Source organism: Ascaphus truei, chromosome 2, assembly GCF_040206685.1.
Source record: "Ascaphus truei isolate aAscTru1 chromosome 2, aAscTru1.hap1, whole genome shotgun sequence".
In the NCBI taxonomy this organism is placed as follows: Eukaryota; Metazoa; Chordata; class Amphibia; order Anura; family Ascaphidae; genus Ascaphus; species Ascaphus truei.
The window spans coordinates 354,312,599-354,330,522 of NC_134484.1; the positions used below are offsets into that span (position 1 = coordinate 354,312,599).

A 17,924-nucleotide genomic window follows, 5' to 3' on the forward strand; every position below is an offset into this window, starting at 1 on the left:
AAATATATATATATAATATATATATATACATATACTGTATATATATATACACACATATATATATACATATATACACACTCACACACACACACACACACACACACATATATATATATATATATATATGTACAAGAAAGGACTGCGCTGTTGTCTTAGATGCCATTTAGATGCAATTGGCGCTTTTTTTCTTCTATTTTATATATATATATATATATATATATATATATATATATATATATATATATATATATATATATATATATGACCATGCAGAAAGCTTAAGCCTATAGGGAACCATATTAAAAATGGTTTTTGAGGCAAAAAGTGACACTGTGTGCTCATTTGCATGTCATTTCCCAGAATCCCTTGCTGCAGTGGAAGTGCTGTATGCTGGGTGATAATGGGGAAAGGCGGGGTTGCAGACCTGCCTAAGACATGCAGATGAGCATACAGTTGTATTTGCATATATATATATATATATATATATATATATATATATATATATATATATATATATATATATATAAAAAATAGAACAGAGGTGGCCAACTCCAGTCTTCAGGGGCCGCCAACAGGTAAGGTTTTAAGGATATCCCTGCTTCAGGGCAGGTGGTTCAATCAGTCAACAACTGAGCCACTAATTGAGCCACCTGTGCTGAAGCAGGGATATCCTTAAAACCTGACCTGTAGGTGGCCCTTGAGGACTGGAGTTGGCCGCCCCTGGCCTAGAGCATCCCAGCTTCTTGGTTAATGTTAATGTTGCAATTATATTGTGTTTGACTCCACAACTCAGTGCACTGGACAGCAGAATATATTGGCACGGTATAAATAACTGATAATGAGAATAATCATAGCCAGAAGGCACAGTGAACCCCACTATTTCTGTGTATATATATATATATATATATATATATATATATATATATATACTGTATATATTATATTTTGCACAACATTGGTTCTACTGACATATGAAGGGCAAAATTTGTTTTCGTTATATCCAGTAGAAAATAATTTCCAACACAATCACCAGAAAACATCTCATGCTGTTATTCATTTTTCAACATATTCAATGACAGTAACATCACTAGAGGGCAATTATATTTCCCATTTGTGCCTCAGGATTTGAAGCATTAAAGTGGCCGGGGTCACAGAGTAGTCACGTGTTCTGTGTGCCATTGCATGCAAAGAGTAATAGTGGTGAATTATACAGCTTTATAGAAGATGTAACAATAGGGGCTCTAGCCAATCTAAGCTCGATGCAAAGAATGCTGTGTTACTGACTCGATGCAGAATCTAGCAATATTGGGAATTTAGCAGGCAATGTGGTCTCTGCAGGGAAGAAACACTCATTAGCATATTTATGAGGTTGGCTATTCCACCAGAGGGGAAAAAACCTAATACTAAATACTCAATAGGGCATCAAACCTTTCAGAGATTGTGTATTTGCGACCTGATTTTGCATGGGTGCCAACTGCTGAGTCTCGCACTAGTGCTACTCATAATACATTTTTTAACCCCTTGATTGCTGGGTACAAAGCACCAACACTTTACTTTTTTCAACCAGTGGTGTAAGTGCCTTAAAAAGAAACTTGACGCCTGATTCTGTGCCCGATCTCAAATTCTAAACCAGTCACACACAGAAGCAAATATCTTTGGACTTTGTTTTATAAAGATTTATACAACATGGGACATGCAATCTGGGGCAAAAAGTCTGCATCATATGTAGGGTTGCCAGGTGGCGTCTCCAAAAATACTGGACAAAATGGTGAAAGGTTTGATGCCCTCGACACACACACACACACACACACACACACCTCCATGCTGTTTCCTCCTCTCCATGGCCCCACCCCCATGCTCCTGACACCTTCTCCTGATTGGCGGATGCTGGGTAATGCAGCCAATCGGGATGGAGGAAGCTGCACAGTCCCCTAGCAACAGCCCTGCTCTCTCCCTGCTCGGGGAAATCCCACCGCCCCCCAAGCCGGTTAGGTCACTATGTCCAGAGAGGTAATACCGGAGACACATACATGTCCAGTATTACCTCTGTCTTACTGGACAGAGTGTCCAAATACAGGACAGTCCGGTTGAATACCGGACACCTGGCAACCCTGATCATATGTAATGTAAGAAATTAAATCATATTGGCATCAGTAGGATTTTTCTCTTTGATACATGTGTAGCAGTGTTTCCCCCACACTCTAGGAGATCTGCCCTGCTACCAGGTGTGTAGTGCTGGTACCTGCTGGCATACAGGATACTGAGGTGTCCGCCGATGGTGTTGGGGACATCAGGACAGGCTTCTGGGGTATTAGCTGGTTCATTCTTACTCTGGTGTCAGCGCCTCCATCTCTTGCAGGCTCCAGGAATGTGGAGACAATCCCTGCAGGAGAAGTCACAATACTCCCCCGGATAGATTGCACACCGGGCAGGAGTATATTTTTAACAAGAAGGGGTCTTTATTCTTCCTCTGTATATACAGCCTACAACCAGCATCTGCATTCACTGTACAAACGGCCCCCAGCCTTAGGATGGTGCCTGGATTTCCACCCTGGCCTAGGGCACCAAGGGCAGTCTGAACTTTTCCCTGACTCCCTAATAGAGTCAGAGGTATGGTACTCACCCCCACTCCCCAAGGGGAGGGGATAGAAGGTGCCCGAGCATTGAACACCCCTGCTGTGATACCCGTCTCTCTCTAGGGGAGAGACACTGACTAAATTTAGTGTTGTAGCCCTTTAAGTACCGAGGGGGAAGGTCCAAGGTCTGAGCCCCTTATTAGGCAGAACACAGGCCTTAGCCCACCTCCTTCCCTGTCACTCAAGGGAGCTGCTTGCTGGTGGGGAAAACCCTCGATTGGTCCTGACACTGCCTGCACTGTTACCAGGGCTTGGCAGGGAGGGCAGATTAGTAGCCAAAACCAGACATGACTACACATGTGTTGCAGTTTGTTTTGCCCCTGAATTGCACCACTTTGGGCTAAATCAATAAACCCATATTTATGCTATAAAAACAGCTAATAATGAGAATTAAAAAAAATAAAAACAACAATTACTCAAAAAGAGAGGGGAACTATACATAAGTTTGTAAAATAGTGTCACTCTGGGATTGTAAATAAAAAAAGAAGAGATACTTCATACAACCTAATACTATCTCACCTAGCACGCCCAAGCAAACACCAACTTCTTGTTATATGATTAGAATAGAAGGTTTAAGGAACCTCGGTACCATCCCCTGCAAGGGAAACAAAATGGAGGTTTAAATCTCCCGCAGCAGGTGGGCAAAGAGGAAGTTGCGACGTGCCACAGGAGATATAAGAACCAGGAAGTAACTGGCAGCACCGTCGGATTGCAAGTGTCTCGGGACGGAGGGTGTCCCCGGGGCTGAAAATGAACGCAGTTAAACTCCGGGCACCCTCTGCTTGATATCCATTTAAAAAGAAAGGACTGCTCCTTTTAAGAGAGCCTCCATCAGTGGTCCAGTGGTTATATAAGATGGGGTTGTTATGAGCACAGAGCACCTTATTACCTTAGATCTGGGGTGAGAAAAGATTTGGAGCTGCGCCCCCCTGTGTAACAGCCCCAGCGCTCGCACCCCCCACCCCTTTCTCCTTGACCCGGCGTCAAATGACGCCTCGGGTCTTGTGATTTCACGCCACGTGACCCTGCAGCGCCATTTGATGCGCGTTACCATGGCAGCGCATACGTCACATGACCCCGCTGCGTCATTTGACGCCGCATTACCATGGCGACGCATCCAGAAGACCACAGAACCTTGGTATGTTGAGGTTGCACAGGCCTGGTGCGGACCCCCGGCATTTAACTTAAATGCCTCGGGGAAGAGCGCGGGGCCGCTGCAACCGCTGTGCCCCCAACAAAATCCCGTGCCCCCCCCTGGCTCTCCCCCCAGTTTGTGCACCCCTGCCTTAGACAAGCAAGAGATTCAATGTCTGCCTGGGGCAAAGTCTGTGACGTGCGGGGGCGGGGTTGTGACAGAAGTGGGTGGGGTTCTGGGAAATTACATGCAAATGAGCACAAAATCTGTCACCTTTTGTCCGAAAACCATTGTTACATGGAGGGTTCGCCAACCTGGCGGCCGAAGACCATCTCGTCACCTCAGACCTGCTGCAGTGTCAGACTCTCTGGAAGCACAGTCACGCGTTCCTGCTACACGCGCGCAGATCTTGCGCGGTCTGTCTGCCCGTCCGGGGACCCTGGTCCCTCTCCCTGCCCTAGAGCTCGTCCAGCCTCCCCTCTGAGACATGCCCCAGTCTCCGCCCCCGCCCCGCTGACGGACAGGACCGGCGTGGGAGTGGCGTGGGAGTGGCTTGTGCACCAGGCTCCGCCCCCTGACCTCCGTGACACGCGCGGGTCGCCGCATCCCCAGTCCCGCCTCCCTTCCTGATCAGGCTGCATCATAGGGCACACCTGTGTGCACCAGCAGCCTATGGGATTCTGTTTACTGGTACCGCCCTAGCTTACCATTGGAGGATCTGCCTTTATATACCTCTTGTTCCTGACTCATTGCTGAGCATAGTCTAGTGTGACGCCGCGCCTTGCTGCATTCTGTTCCTGTGACCTTGCCTTGCCTGTTATCCTGTTGTTGCCTGACCCTGCTTCTCTCTTTGGACTCCGAACCTCTCCTCTCCTGATCCGGCTTTGTATGACCATTCTCCTGTCTCCAGTCCTGACCTTGGCCAAGTACTTCAACGATCCGATACTCTCCTACCCTGAACCTGGCTACGTACCCCCACGATCCGCTACTCTCCAATCCTGAACTTGGCTACGCACCCCGACAATCCGCAACTCTCCTCTCCTGATTTGGCAAGTAACCTCACTACTCTTACATCTCCAATCCTGACCTGGCTTGAACGACCAATCTACATCATAGGTGCGCCCGCGTGGCTGTGGTTTGGCGTTACTCAATTCCCTACCTCAGCACCGCGGTCACGCTTCATTTGTGGTGAGCTACGCGTTACACTAGCATACAGCGCTTCCACTGCAGCAAGGGATTCTGGAAAATGACATGCAAATGAGCACACAATGTGTCACCTTTTGTCTCAAGACCACATTACATGGTTAAACCCTTAAGTAATGCATGCTGCTTTAAACACAGCTTTTAAACATAGCCTGGGATGAGATGCAAAGCCAATAAACTCACTCACAGACAGACTGTTTCGACCTTGTGGGTCTCGTCAGTGTGACGTTGGTTGTACTGGCTTTGCAACTTTAGACATGTGTAGATCTTCACCACAGTTCAGTTTGAATGGGACTGCAGGAACCCCCCGCCCTGTCAATCCGATGGGCCATTAAGAATCTCACAGAAATGTTTAGGCATTAACTGTGAGAATGCCCCAGAATCTCCCAGGTAAGTGTTCTATTAGTGTGTGTATATGTGTAATGTATGTATGTATGTATGTATGTATGTATGTATGTATGTATGTATGTATGTATGTATGTATGTATGTATGTATATATATATATATATATATATAATAACCCTTAGGAAGTCACACAAGCGTAACAAAACGTGTTGTGACGTTTACTGTGATTCTGCATTTTGAGCAACCCCACCGGTTGGTATGGTACATTGGTTTTTCCCCTGCAGAGGTCAGCAATTACTGTGATGTTGGTGATTGGCTGTCAGTGTTTTGAGCTGCCGATCAGCGTGGCGGAGACTGGATTTTTGGAAATTTGCCTTTGCTGCACTATTACAGTAAAGCATGCATTTGCTTTTGGGATACTTCCCTTCATTGTGACGTCACTGTGGGGTTGTATATCTATACATCTAGCATCTCTCCCTAAGACTCTGACACATGAAGCTATGCTCTCAATCTCTGTTGAGAACACACCAGCCACTGCTTATCTTCACGCTTTCCAGCTGGACCCTGAGTGGTAACGTTATTACCTAATGCCTTAAAGAATGTACAACATGTGAGTGTTTTTTTACTCCGAATCTATCACTTTTTTTTAATACAATATTACATTTATCTGCTATGGAGCATGCCCTTCTTTTTCTTTCTGTGTTCTGGACTCCCTGGGATACAGTTCATTTCCCCCTAAAGCTGCTACGTCTCCATTCATTTGAAAACCCTACAAGTTGGTCATACAAACTTTACATTGGCTAATTAGACCCTTAGTTTTATCACTGACTTTACATGTTTGAACTATTCATTGCATATATTAATGTTTCTATATTAATATTACCTATATCACATTGCCATTTGTGTATTCACTTTCAAATTGTGCTTTATCCACTTCAACACACAGTTACGTGATCAATTTAATTGTTTCCACAAACTTTGGACTAACTGATACACACCCATTCACATAGGATAAGGTGAGCACAGTAGCGCTAATTTAAAATATATATACACACACACAAACCCCACTGACATTGCAAATGCATTCAATGACTACTTTGTGGGGTGAGCCACTAACTTATTAGCGAAACGCAGCACAAACCCCAAACATGAATCTCTTCCTGGGAGTATCCCTACAGTCCCACCCCCTCCCAACACTGCCCACAATTTTCAATTTAGCCCAGTATCTGAAGAGGAGATTACACAAGCGCTCCTCAAACTAAAACTAAGCAGCCAATGTGGACCCGACTTACTACAATCTAGGTTCCTACGACTTGGTGCCCCAGCCATTGCCAAACCAATTGCGTCCATAGTCAACTCTATCCTGTCTGCAGGCCATATCCCTAAGACCTGGAAAACTGCCAGAGTTGTCCCAATCTTCAAAAGTGGGGACAAAAACACTGTCTCAAACTACAGGCCAATCTCACTTCTCCCAATTCTATCCAAAGTCATGGAAAAATGTGTCCACTCCCAATTAAGCGATTTCTACACCAAGACAAATTTCCCTAGCCAATTCCAGTCTGGGTTTCGTCCCAAACACTCCACCGTAACTACCCTGCTAAAAGTTTGCAATGAAATCCAGTGTGGAATGGAACGGGGACAACTCACTGGTGCAGTATTCCTAGATTTTGCAAAGGCTTTTGACACAGTTGATCATGTTATCCTGCTTAACAAACTCCAGAGCTCTGGAATAGGGAAACATGCTTTAAACTGGTTTCAGTCCTACCTATCAGGAAGATCCCAACATGTGTCCATCTCAGGCTCTAACTCCAACCCCCTGGATATCACCTGTGGTGTCCCGCAACGCTGTGTTCTGGGGCCCCTACTCTTCTCAGTGTTCATTAATGATCTTCCCACAGCTTGTAAGGAAGCCTCAATACACATGTATGCAGATGACACAATCCTATATGCACACAGCCATAGCCTCTCTGACCTTCAACACATACTTCAGTCTGACTTTTTGAGACTCGAAAACTGGATTTCCCAAAACAAACTGTTTTTAAACACTGACAAGACTGTAACAATGGTATTTGGGACCAAGACTAAATTTGTAAAGCTTCCAGTGACTGAGCTCCTGATTAGAACCAACGCTAACACCACCCTAACACCTGTCACTAGTTTTAAATACCTGGGCTTATGGTTTGACTCCCACTTAACATTCGGGATGCACATTGATACCCTGACAACCAAGACCTATGCCAAACTAGGGGTACTTTACAGGAACAAATCCTCCCTAAGTCTCCTGGTCAGAAAGTGTATTGCACAGCAGATGCTAATGCCAATTATTGACTATGGAGACATAGTATATGGCTCGGCTCCTCAAACCCACCTTAGCAAACTCGACATCCTCTACAATTCAATTTATCGTTTTGTTCTCCAATGCAACTACAACACACATCACTGCGAAATGCTCAAAGAACTAGATTGGTCATCACTAGAGTCTAGGCGCAAAGTTCACCTTTCCTGTCTCACCCTCAAATACTTTCTGGGCAAGCTACCCAGCTACCTGAACAAGCTCCTCACCCCTACCACATGCAGTACCTATCACCTGAGATCAGACTCCAAAAGACTATTCATGGTCCCAAGACTCAACAAAGTATCCGGACGTTCCTCCTTCTCCTTCCGTGCACCCCAAAACTGGAACAACCTACCAGAGACTCTCATATCCACCACCAGTTTAAGTTCTTTCAAATCTAAGGCTGTCTCACACTTTAATCTGGTCTGTAACTGTTTCATACGCTCATAATATATATTTTCTTTAACTGTGCACGCAATGTCTTGTATATAATGTATACCTTGTTCATTTATGTAACTGTACTTGTAACCATGTATTATTTGTTTTACTCTGTGCCCAGGACATACTTGAAAACGAGAGGTAACTCTCAATGTATTACTTCCTGGTAAAATATTTTATAAATAAATAAATAAATAAATATATTTGCCTTATAATCTACTTTGCAATGAATCACAACATTTTGATATCATCCCCAGTCTAGCACAGTTGAGCCAAAATTCTCTTATGAAAGGCTGAACACCCCGAGACCTCGGACATGCATTTTCTAAAAGATGCTGTTACAGACAAACTCGAGCTTTAAACATCAGATAGTTATAACCCTACTTTTAGTCCTCTCATTCAAGATCCACGGCCACAAGGGTTTGCCCTTTTTAAACAGAAAAAACTTAATTTCCTGATATGGTGGCAGACAAAAGTACTTTTTTTTATCACCCTTTTGTTTGTTTGCAGTGGAGCAATTTTCTACTCTCCAAGCGAGTGTAAATTAGCCTGGAATCAACATTTCAGAATTGTCACTCAGCAGGTTCGAACAAATGTGCTACCTGCTAAGATGTAAGGAACATCTGCGCATTTAACGATAACAAGCAGGACGGGAAAATACACTGCAAGAGCAAGGGCTGCCCTGTTAACCTTCAAATGAAGCGCATATGCTTGTTTTATATGTTAACATTCGAAATAAGCGTTTGCGCAGTGACAGTTCTGCACACGCCATGTTTACTGCGCACATCGTTTCAGTGCTAGAACAGTATGTAACGCTTTGCAATGGAGACGTGTGGCAATTCCGATATACTGCTGTGAAATTCTGCCTTTACAGTGTTACCGAGGCGTGGCAGAAAATACCCTGTGAGGTATTTGTGGCAACAATACAGTTTTTAGATCTGCATTAATTGCCGCATCGCTCTGGACACTAAAATTTCGGCGCAGATTTCGAGATAAGGGCAGAATCTCGGAGCATGCATGTTATAGTGCCTCAACTGGATGCAGATGTTGCAGCTGTTATTGTATTCGCTGGCGTACAGTAATGCGTTTACTGCAACGTCAGGTTGGCGCCATTAAAAAAAAAAAAGTATTTAACCGGTTTTGCCTGATTATAAGGCGATTTAAAATCAAAATAAAGTTCAGTTGAAAAGTACATACTCGCCTTATAATCGGGCCCGCCCAATTTGTGAACCAATCAGCAGTCGGCTGTATGAGGTAGGAGGGTAAAAGGGAGGGAACTCCACCTTGGGGGCCTGAAGCGGACATGTTGCTTGTGGCAGGAAGCTCAAACCGAGAGAGACAGACACAGAAACGTTGTGAGTGCGTCCGTGTGGGAACTGTTTTCTTTCCAGCTGCTTCTAAAATTAGAGGGTCGCCTTATTTTCGGGGTCGTCCTATAAAATCGGGTAAATACGGTATTTATTTTTGAAATCTATGGGTTTTGGGTAACGGCCATTCTGGAATAGGGACGATGTACGCCTCCTTATAGGACTTTGTGTATCCCAAGTATGTGCACTGAATGCACTGCTGAGTGCCATAAAGCAGAGCTCAAGAGTCTCATCAGAGCGGGAGCAACCAACTCTCCAAGCCACGCTGCTGGCACCATCCCATCCTCTAATACAGGGGTGCACAAACTGGGGGGGGGGCGCTTACAGGGGTCCAGCACTCTTCCTTTAAATTAAATGCTGGGGGACCGCGCGAGGCCCCTGTAAGTTCCCTTATCATGACTCAGATGGCGTCGGGCGACGCGTCATTTGATGCTTGAGACAAGGCAAGGGGGGCGTGTGCAGTGGGGGTGAGCAGGCAGGGGGGCTCAGGGCAAAAAGTTTGCGCACACCTGCTCTAAGGCATTGGTGGGCAACTTCACTTGCGGCCCTCAATCGCTTATCATGCTGATGGTGTGGATCGTAACTTCTTCCTATTCCCAAATGACCGTGCAAATCACTAATCCCCAGTGTAAGGAGCAGGGAAAGCTTGATGTGGTAATCATCTGTACCACTGCACAAAGTCCCGCGGTTACAGAGGCCCTGCGCTCTTCCCCACAACAATTAAACTGATTGCCGGGAGAGCGTGCGGGGCTTCTGGGTCTCTTATCGGAGCGGCATCTCCTCCTGCAGCATCGCGTTGTCATGGTGCCACGACGTCACTTGGCGCCGCATTGCCAAGACAACGTGATGCCACATGGCGCCACAGGAGGAGATGCTGCTCCGGAGAAGGTAAGTGGCCCATCAAAACCCCACAGCACCGAGACCCACAAAACGTCTAGCCGGCCCTGGTAAGTTGAGGAATGGGACAGTATTCCCAGTGTGCCAGCATTAAGAAGCTGAAAAACTCATACTCACGGCTGCAACACCCCATCTGCCTGTGCACTATATATATATTTTATATATAGGTAATGTGCAGCGCTTCTTAGGGACCTGCGTCCCTATCATGTTGGAATGGGACATTTGGTCGCGGCCATTTTGCTTCAAACAAATGGCTGCCGGCGCTTCACCGCGATTCGTCGCTGGAATCCCCGCTGCCGGCCGCTTCTAAGATAATTGAATTACTGTTTAAGGTAGGGGGCTAATTTAAGGGGTTTTAGGGAATGGGAGTTTTAGAGTAAGGGCTTAGGGTAGGGGGTTTTAGGGTAAGGCACTTACCTTAGTGGCGAAGTGGCCGTGAAGCACCGGCGGCAATTTGGTCGTAGTGCAACCGTTGCGACCAAATGTCCTAGACCTGATCATATTGCCTACCCCTGGTCTAACACGTGTATGATTCTGACCTCCAGCATTAAAAGTACACTAAATCCTTCAGTGTCGCAACAACAGCACAACAGCACAACAGCAGTATTGCTACTGATTGCTTCTGCATGTACACAATCATGCAAACCTGATTATATGACGGTCTACTCTATTTACACTGAGAAGTCCTGAAGGGTTAACACTAAATATATTGTTCTATAAACAGGAAGTGAAAGTCTAGGTTTATGAAGAGATACAAATTGTAACCTGCACACCTGCAGCGCACGTTACACTTTAGACCACTGCGGAAATTAATCACCGACACGTTTTCTTAGGCTTTGCCTATAGTGCCGCTGACGGCGACACGATGGGTGACGTCACCCGTCGCCACCGGCGAAAGTTATGTTTCGCCGGTCAGCCGAATCGCGGGATTCCCGCAATTTGATTTGTTGGAAGATCAAATTTGTTGAAAAATCAAATTTTGCTGGCAGCGGGGTTTCGCGACGGCGACATCGCTTGTCGCGTGCACTATAAGCGCACACGGCGGCGGCAATGTTTTTGTTTTTCGGCGAATTCGCGTCGCCGTCACTATAAGCACGGCCATACTCTGTAGAAACCCGGCATGACGTTCCCACAAGCATAAAAATACCATTTCTGTATTAAAGCAGATTTTAAAAAAAAGTTAAATTTTTCACGTAGATTTGACATAACTGGACGGTATGGAATTTTTTTTTAACCCTTCTGAGATCATTTCATGGAGTCGTTTTGTTAAAAAAATGCAACGTAGCAAAAATGAATACATAGGTTGACAACCACTGGTTTATATTAAATTAGGAGTGTTTTGTTCTCATTTCTCAGCTGCTTGCCAGCAGGATGTTTAGAGCTAAGGGCTACATTGTCTTTCACTAGCTGCTTATAGCTGAGAACCTGCACTCCATAAGAACACTCTTCCTATATGTACATACATTTTGATGACACCATGACTGGATTCATGTATTATCATTATTGTATTATTTAATCACCAGTGTGACATGCAATTAGGGAGTTGGGTTACCATTAGGTTATGTCCTCAAGGACAAAACAGGCTGAAGAAGTGGCTCAGTAAGTAAAGACAGTGACTAGAACAAATTATACTGACTTGAAGCAGCAGAGCCTGGTTCTGATCCTGGTGTCGGCTTCTTGCAGGGCCACCGAGAGGGGGGGGACAGCCGGGGCTGGTGACCCGGGCCCGCCCGCCCGCTGGCCGGCGTTGCAAATTTCCCCCGACCTCTGACCAGGCCCTGCTGCCGGTCGCGGCTGGGCCCGGCTCTCAGCTGCCTGCAGGAACATTCCTCTCTCTGTTCCACGCCGCCGAGCTTCCACTGCCGGCGCGCGACGGGACTCTGACATCAGCGCGCCGGAAGTAAGCTGGGCCCAGTTCCGGCGCGCCGCACACTTACATCAGAGCCCCGGCACGCGCTGGCAGTGGAAGCTCGGCGGCGTGGGACAGGGAGAGGAAAGGTCCAGCAGGCAGCGGAGTCGGGGCCCAGCCACGACCGGCAGCAGGGCCTTGCCAGAGGTCGGGGGAAATTTGCAGCGCCGGCCGGGTCCCCCCAGCCAGCGGACCCCCGCAGACACCGGGCCCGGCTTGACCCAAGGTAAGTCTGTATTTTTATATGTATTGGGTGGCTTGGGGGTATTGTTATATGGGTTGGGGTATTTTTTATACAGTATGTTTTGGGGAGTTTTTTTTTATATGTATTGTTTTATTTATTTTTTACTGGATTGGGCTCTTTTGTAGATGAATTGAGGTATTTTTTATATGTATTTGGGTGGGTTTTATGTGTGTATGTATGTGTGTATGTATGTATGTATGTTTGTTTATTTGTATGTATGTATGTATGTATGTATGTATGTTTGTTTGTTTATTTGATTTTGGTTGACAAATCACCAAAAAATCTACTCGCCACCTAGTACCAAACGTGTGCTGCTTGGGCCAATATTTACTCGCCCGGGGGTTAAATCCACTCGCCAGGGGCGAGCAAATGTATAGGTTTGTCGAACACTGTATATATATATATACATACACACACAAACACAAACAAAAAACAAATATAGTAGCGCTAAACTAAAGGTACATGCACATAAACCAAATATTAACAACAACCAAATAATGTTAGATACGCAGTGCACAAGGGGTTAATAATAGACGCATGCACAATATTAAATTGTAGAGCAGGGCATACAAGACACAAACAGATAACATAAATGACCAGTCCCAAATGTTCCTTCCAAGGTAGAGAAATCAGAGTCCAATTGTTGCAATGGGGATAAACTGCAGCTCTCAAAAGGATTAACCCAATCCTAAAAAGTACCTAAAACGAAAAAAGAAGAGAGCGCAACCCCACAGCGCAATAAGACATTTATTGGGGAAGGGAAATAGGAAGGATCCTTGGTGCAGGGTTGCTAAGCAGCCTGATTGGCTGAATTATGTTTAGCTTGATAACAGAGGAACTCTTAAGGTGCTGGGCTATGACGCTACCCAGAATCCGCTGAAGAAGTCGCTGTCAGTGACGAAAAGCGTTAGGAAGCTGGAAACTCGTGGTACCAGACATTGAGTCACTACTCCGCGACCCGATCGTGGCCGGGTCGCGCCGCACGTTATTTTGTGTGCTGTTATCAGTGAGTGCCACATCTACATCGAGACATCTCTTTTTCTAAGACGGATGGTCTGGAGTGTAAGCTGCTTGGATACAGCTCAGGGTTAATCTCCCTGCCTCGTTGGCGGTGATATGATTCACTATTGCTTGTTTTTAACTTATATTCTGTAAGTGCGCTTGTTCCACTTGTTCTCATTTTCCTTTCCCAATAAATTTCTTATTGCGCTATGGGGTTGTGCTCTCTTTTTTCGATATTATATATATATATACAGTGTTCGACAAACCTATACATTTGCACGCCCCGGGCGAGTGGATTTAACATCGTGGCGAGCTCCTATTGGCCCAAGCAGCACACATGTGGTACTAGGTGGCGAGTAGATTTTTTTGTTCGGCGAGTAGATTTTTTGGTGATTTGTCGACCACTGTATATATATATATAGAAACCCTGTCTTCCCATAAGAGAAGGCACAAAAGCAGCAACACTCAGATAAAGCAAAAAGACATGTATTAGCAGTGACAAAACAGCACACTATAAACCCAACGTTTCGGTCCTGGCAGGACCTTCCTCAGGGGGGTGCTGGGGGTATATATATACAGCTCAACCCCCTTATAACTCTGTGCTTGGGGTCCAAAGAATCACATCACGCTATAAGTGGATCGCGTTAGAAATAATGTACAATTGTATGCATTGTACAATAAAGTATTTAAGATACCAATAATCGTGTTGTAAAGTATTCATAAATACAAAAACTGGGAGCCACCCTTGCACCGCGTTATAAGCAAATTCGCTTTGTAGCGGATCGCGTTATAATGGGGTTGAGCTGTATATATATATATATATATATATATATGTGTTATATGTATTGGGTACGTGGGTTTTTGTATGTATTTGTGGGGTGAGGGAGGTTGTATATTTGCGGGGGTGGTGATTTTTTTTTGCATGTATTTGGTGGTTGGAAATTTTTTGCATTGGTGGGGTGGAAAGTTTTTTGGGGGAGGGAAGGGGGGCGCCCCGGTCAGAACTGTAGTCCTGAGCCCCGGGAAATCTGTCTGCAGCCCTGGCTTCTTGTGACCTTGGGCAAGTCACTTTATCTCCCTGTGCCTCAGGCACCCAAACATAGATTAAAAGCTGACTGTGCCTGAAAAATCATATGTATGTACAGCGCTGTGTACCACACACTATAATGTAGAAGTGAAGTGATTTATGTCCCATTGAGAGAAAAGCTCTATATGAAATAAAAGGTACTATTAACTAACATCATGTCATGATAGTCCTACGGATGTAGCAGATTTAATTGTTCTCTCCGGTGGCATGTATTGTGATGTTATGCACCACATAACCACCGAATCCTTTGGAAATTCTGTACCGTTTTATATGGGGCAACAATACCAAGAACTACTTCTATATGTCGAAAGCCTGACGTGTGCTAAGAAGTTCGGGGGTTGCTACAGTTCACACAATCCTGCTTGCTTGCACCTTTTTAAGAATTCTACAGCAGTAGATAAAAACGCACACATACAAAAAAATTCAATACTGCAGAAAAAGCAACTTTTCAGTTTGAAAAGTCCCTGCTGTGAAAAAATCCTATGTGCCACTCCCATATTGTTATACAGTACTTCAGCAGCCAGAGCAGCTAGAACTACCGTGTAGTGATCAATGGGGGCTACACTTTGGCAGTACATTCAGTACCACAGCTCTCTTAGGAAGTGGGGAATATTTTCAGAATCCATCTAACATTGTAGCGGCTATCTCAGCAGGACTGGTTCACAAATGGCATACCCATGAAACCTGGTTTATGTGCTTGCTGACAGGATTGACATTTGGTGGAAAATAGCAGTTCTGGAAAGTGACCTCAAGTCAACCAGTTTGTAAAGCAAAGAATTGCTGAAAAATCTAGGGGTGGGTACAGCTCGCTTAGGTTTCGGGTCACCAAATCCAGGTTTTAGTTTTGTAGCTTTTAGCTCCTGCAATACAACTGGGTTGTTTATCTGTTCTGATAACTTTCATTGGGTCAGCGTCAGTCACACATAGTTGTTATTGATCATGAATCTTCAGAATGAATATATCTGATTGTAAGCTCTTCTGCACAGTAACTTCTTTATTCTAATTTTTGTGTGCTTAATCACTAAAATGTATCATATAATAAACATGATTCTAATATTTTCTTACTGATTTCTCTTGTTGTCACGCATATATTATAATATCCATCACACATTTCAACACCGCCCATGAAGACGTTTTCTGCTGACAATGCATCGTAAAATGGTCATAAATAAAATCATGTGTTTGTGTCTTCATGTCCGTGACATCCTTCCTATAGAGATGGTGACAAGAGTTCCTATTCTGATGAAAATATTTGACCTGTTCTATACACAGTATGCGGAAACGTGATGCATATAAACAGTATGTTATCAGAAGTTGTCCATTTAGTACTGTGTTAGTATTGTACAATATTTATCCCCCAGTACTTTTACTGCCTGAAGGCTCTCAGCTTCAAGCTCAACATTAGGATGCGCTTGTAGTGCCGGCGACGGTGACGTCACGCTGTGGTCACTGGAAAAATCCAATTAACTTGACTTCCAGTGATTGCGACCAAGCCGTCGCTCCGTCACGTCGCTTCTACTATAAGCGCATGTGACGGCGGCAATACATTTGTTTTGCCGCAACTTTGCGTCGCTGTCGCCGGTACTATAAGTGCGGCCTTAGGCAGTGATCGCGTCTATATGGCTTTCTTGGCGCGACGGGCATGTCACGTGAGCGGTTCGCCCAATGAGGGCGAACCAGCCCTGAGGCCTCACTGGCACACCCCTAGACCCGCCAACGGACGGCGCGTGTACCATGGCCAGGGAAAGCACCTGCTTTCCCTCAGCCTCCGCACGGGCGAAGTGTCTATGGACGCAGCCTTAGGATGGAGGACAAGCAACGACACCTCTCAGCAACAATGTATCACTCTCTCCACTATGTACGTATACATTTATTTATATAGCGCCAACAATATACGCAGCGCCGTATAACATTACAATAGAAGGTAAATACACTACAAACAATGGGAATAAGTGCAACAGGTAAATGACAACATAAGGCACAAAGAGACCCTGCCCCAAAGAGCTTACAATCTAAGTGGACTACTAGCACAGCCAGCAACACATTACCATGTGTGCATGTATATAAAGGAGTCATTTGCAATCCTGGAGAAGCCTGCAGAACATCTCTAAAACAACACACTGCTAATCTATACAGCAAATGCAAGTCGGGTTGGTAAAAGGGTCATGCAAGTTTTAGCTGGGACCATGAACCCCCTTGTGGCAAAGGTCCCCCCCCACACCCTTCCATCAGTCAGTGTGCCGCCTGCCAGTGATTACCTGAAGCGGTCTGTCTGTTCCCTGGAGATCTCTGTGTCAAAATATCTCAGTCTCCAGACTCACCAGCAGCCGGCAGACACTCTCATAGCAGGAAGAGCACAGGCAAAGTTTGGAGGTTTGTGCAGGTCAGTGGGTTGCAATAGCAGAGGGGGCACACACAGGAAAGTGGCAGAATCCAAGTCCCCAAGTAGTATAAGAACCGTCAGCTCTTATCTGCTGCTGCGGCTGCTTGTGCACTTCCTCTGGCTTAGAAGTCATAGGCAAAATATGTTCCATTCAACCACATCCTCTCGCTGCTTTCAGCTTTCTTCTTTTGCTTTATACAAATGAATGGCAGAGCCGCTTTGGTAGAGACCCCCCAGCCCAATTGAATCCAGAGCAAGTAACAGAGGGTGAGAGAGAGAGAGAGAGAGAGAGAGAGAGAGAGTGGTGCCAAGTTGAGCCAGCTGAGAGCAGACAGCATGAAGCAGTGATGTGATGATGTACAATACACACAGCTTCCCCGAGAGGCTGCCTCCCCTCTCCTACAGGAAATCCTCATCTCACAACCTCTGGCGCCCCCTCCCTCTCCAATACTTTCTCTTCCCTCTTAGCCCAGGAGGTCAGTACCAATCAAGGAAGGTTTATGTACAGTACTGTGTGAAGCTACTGCTGTGCCACTAGATTAGGGTTGTCACATTTAAGTTTTTATAATACGTGACGCCGAAATCCAGGATTACAAATGCGACGTCATAATGAGTCATGTATAGGATAACTGCGGCTCTCCCCTAAAAGTTATAACAATAGTGGGTCTGATAAATAAAGTCAATTCAAATAACAATATAAAACCAGGTAACAGTATTATGCTGTCCCTTTTATAGAACTGCAGCTCAACCTTGAAAGGATCCTCATATGTCAGTAGAGGTATAGTTGTGGTAAGCGCAGAGAATCATCAAAGTATATATAAAAACCACTCGGTTAGTAATTAAACATGAATGTAATCGCCAAAAATGAAAATAAAAAAAATAATAAATAAAAAATAATGAACCAAAAAGAATCAATAGTGTTTGGGGGTAAAAGCTGATAAA

General features: G+C 45.1%; 1 protein-coding gene across 2 annotated transcripts in view; it reads right to left on the minus strand.

The window, feature by feature from the left end:
• Positions 1 to 17,312, minus strand: part of RFTN1 (raftlin, lipid raft linker 1) — a 252,601-nt gene extending 235,289 nt beyond the window's left edge. The window contains exon 1 of one of the 2 annotated variants that reach the window (XM_075586894.1): positions 16,921 to 17,312. The gene's annotated coding sequence lies outside the window, so the exon portion shown is untranslated. Of the gene's footprint in view, positions 1 to 16,857 lie in introns of both variants that reach the window. The other variant, XM_075586893.1, reaches the window with a different exon arrangement.
• Positions 17,313 to 17,924: the final 612 nt, after the last annotated feature.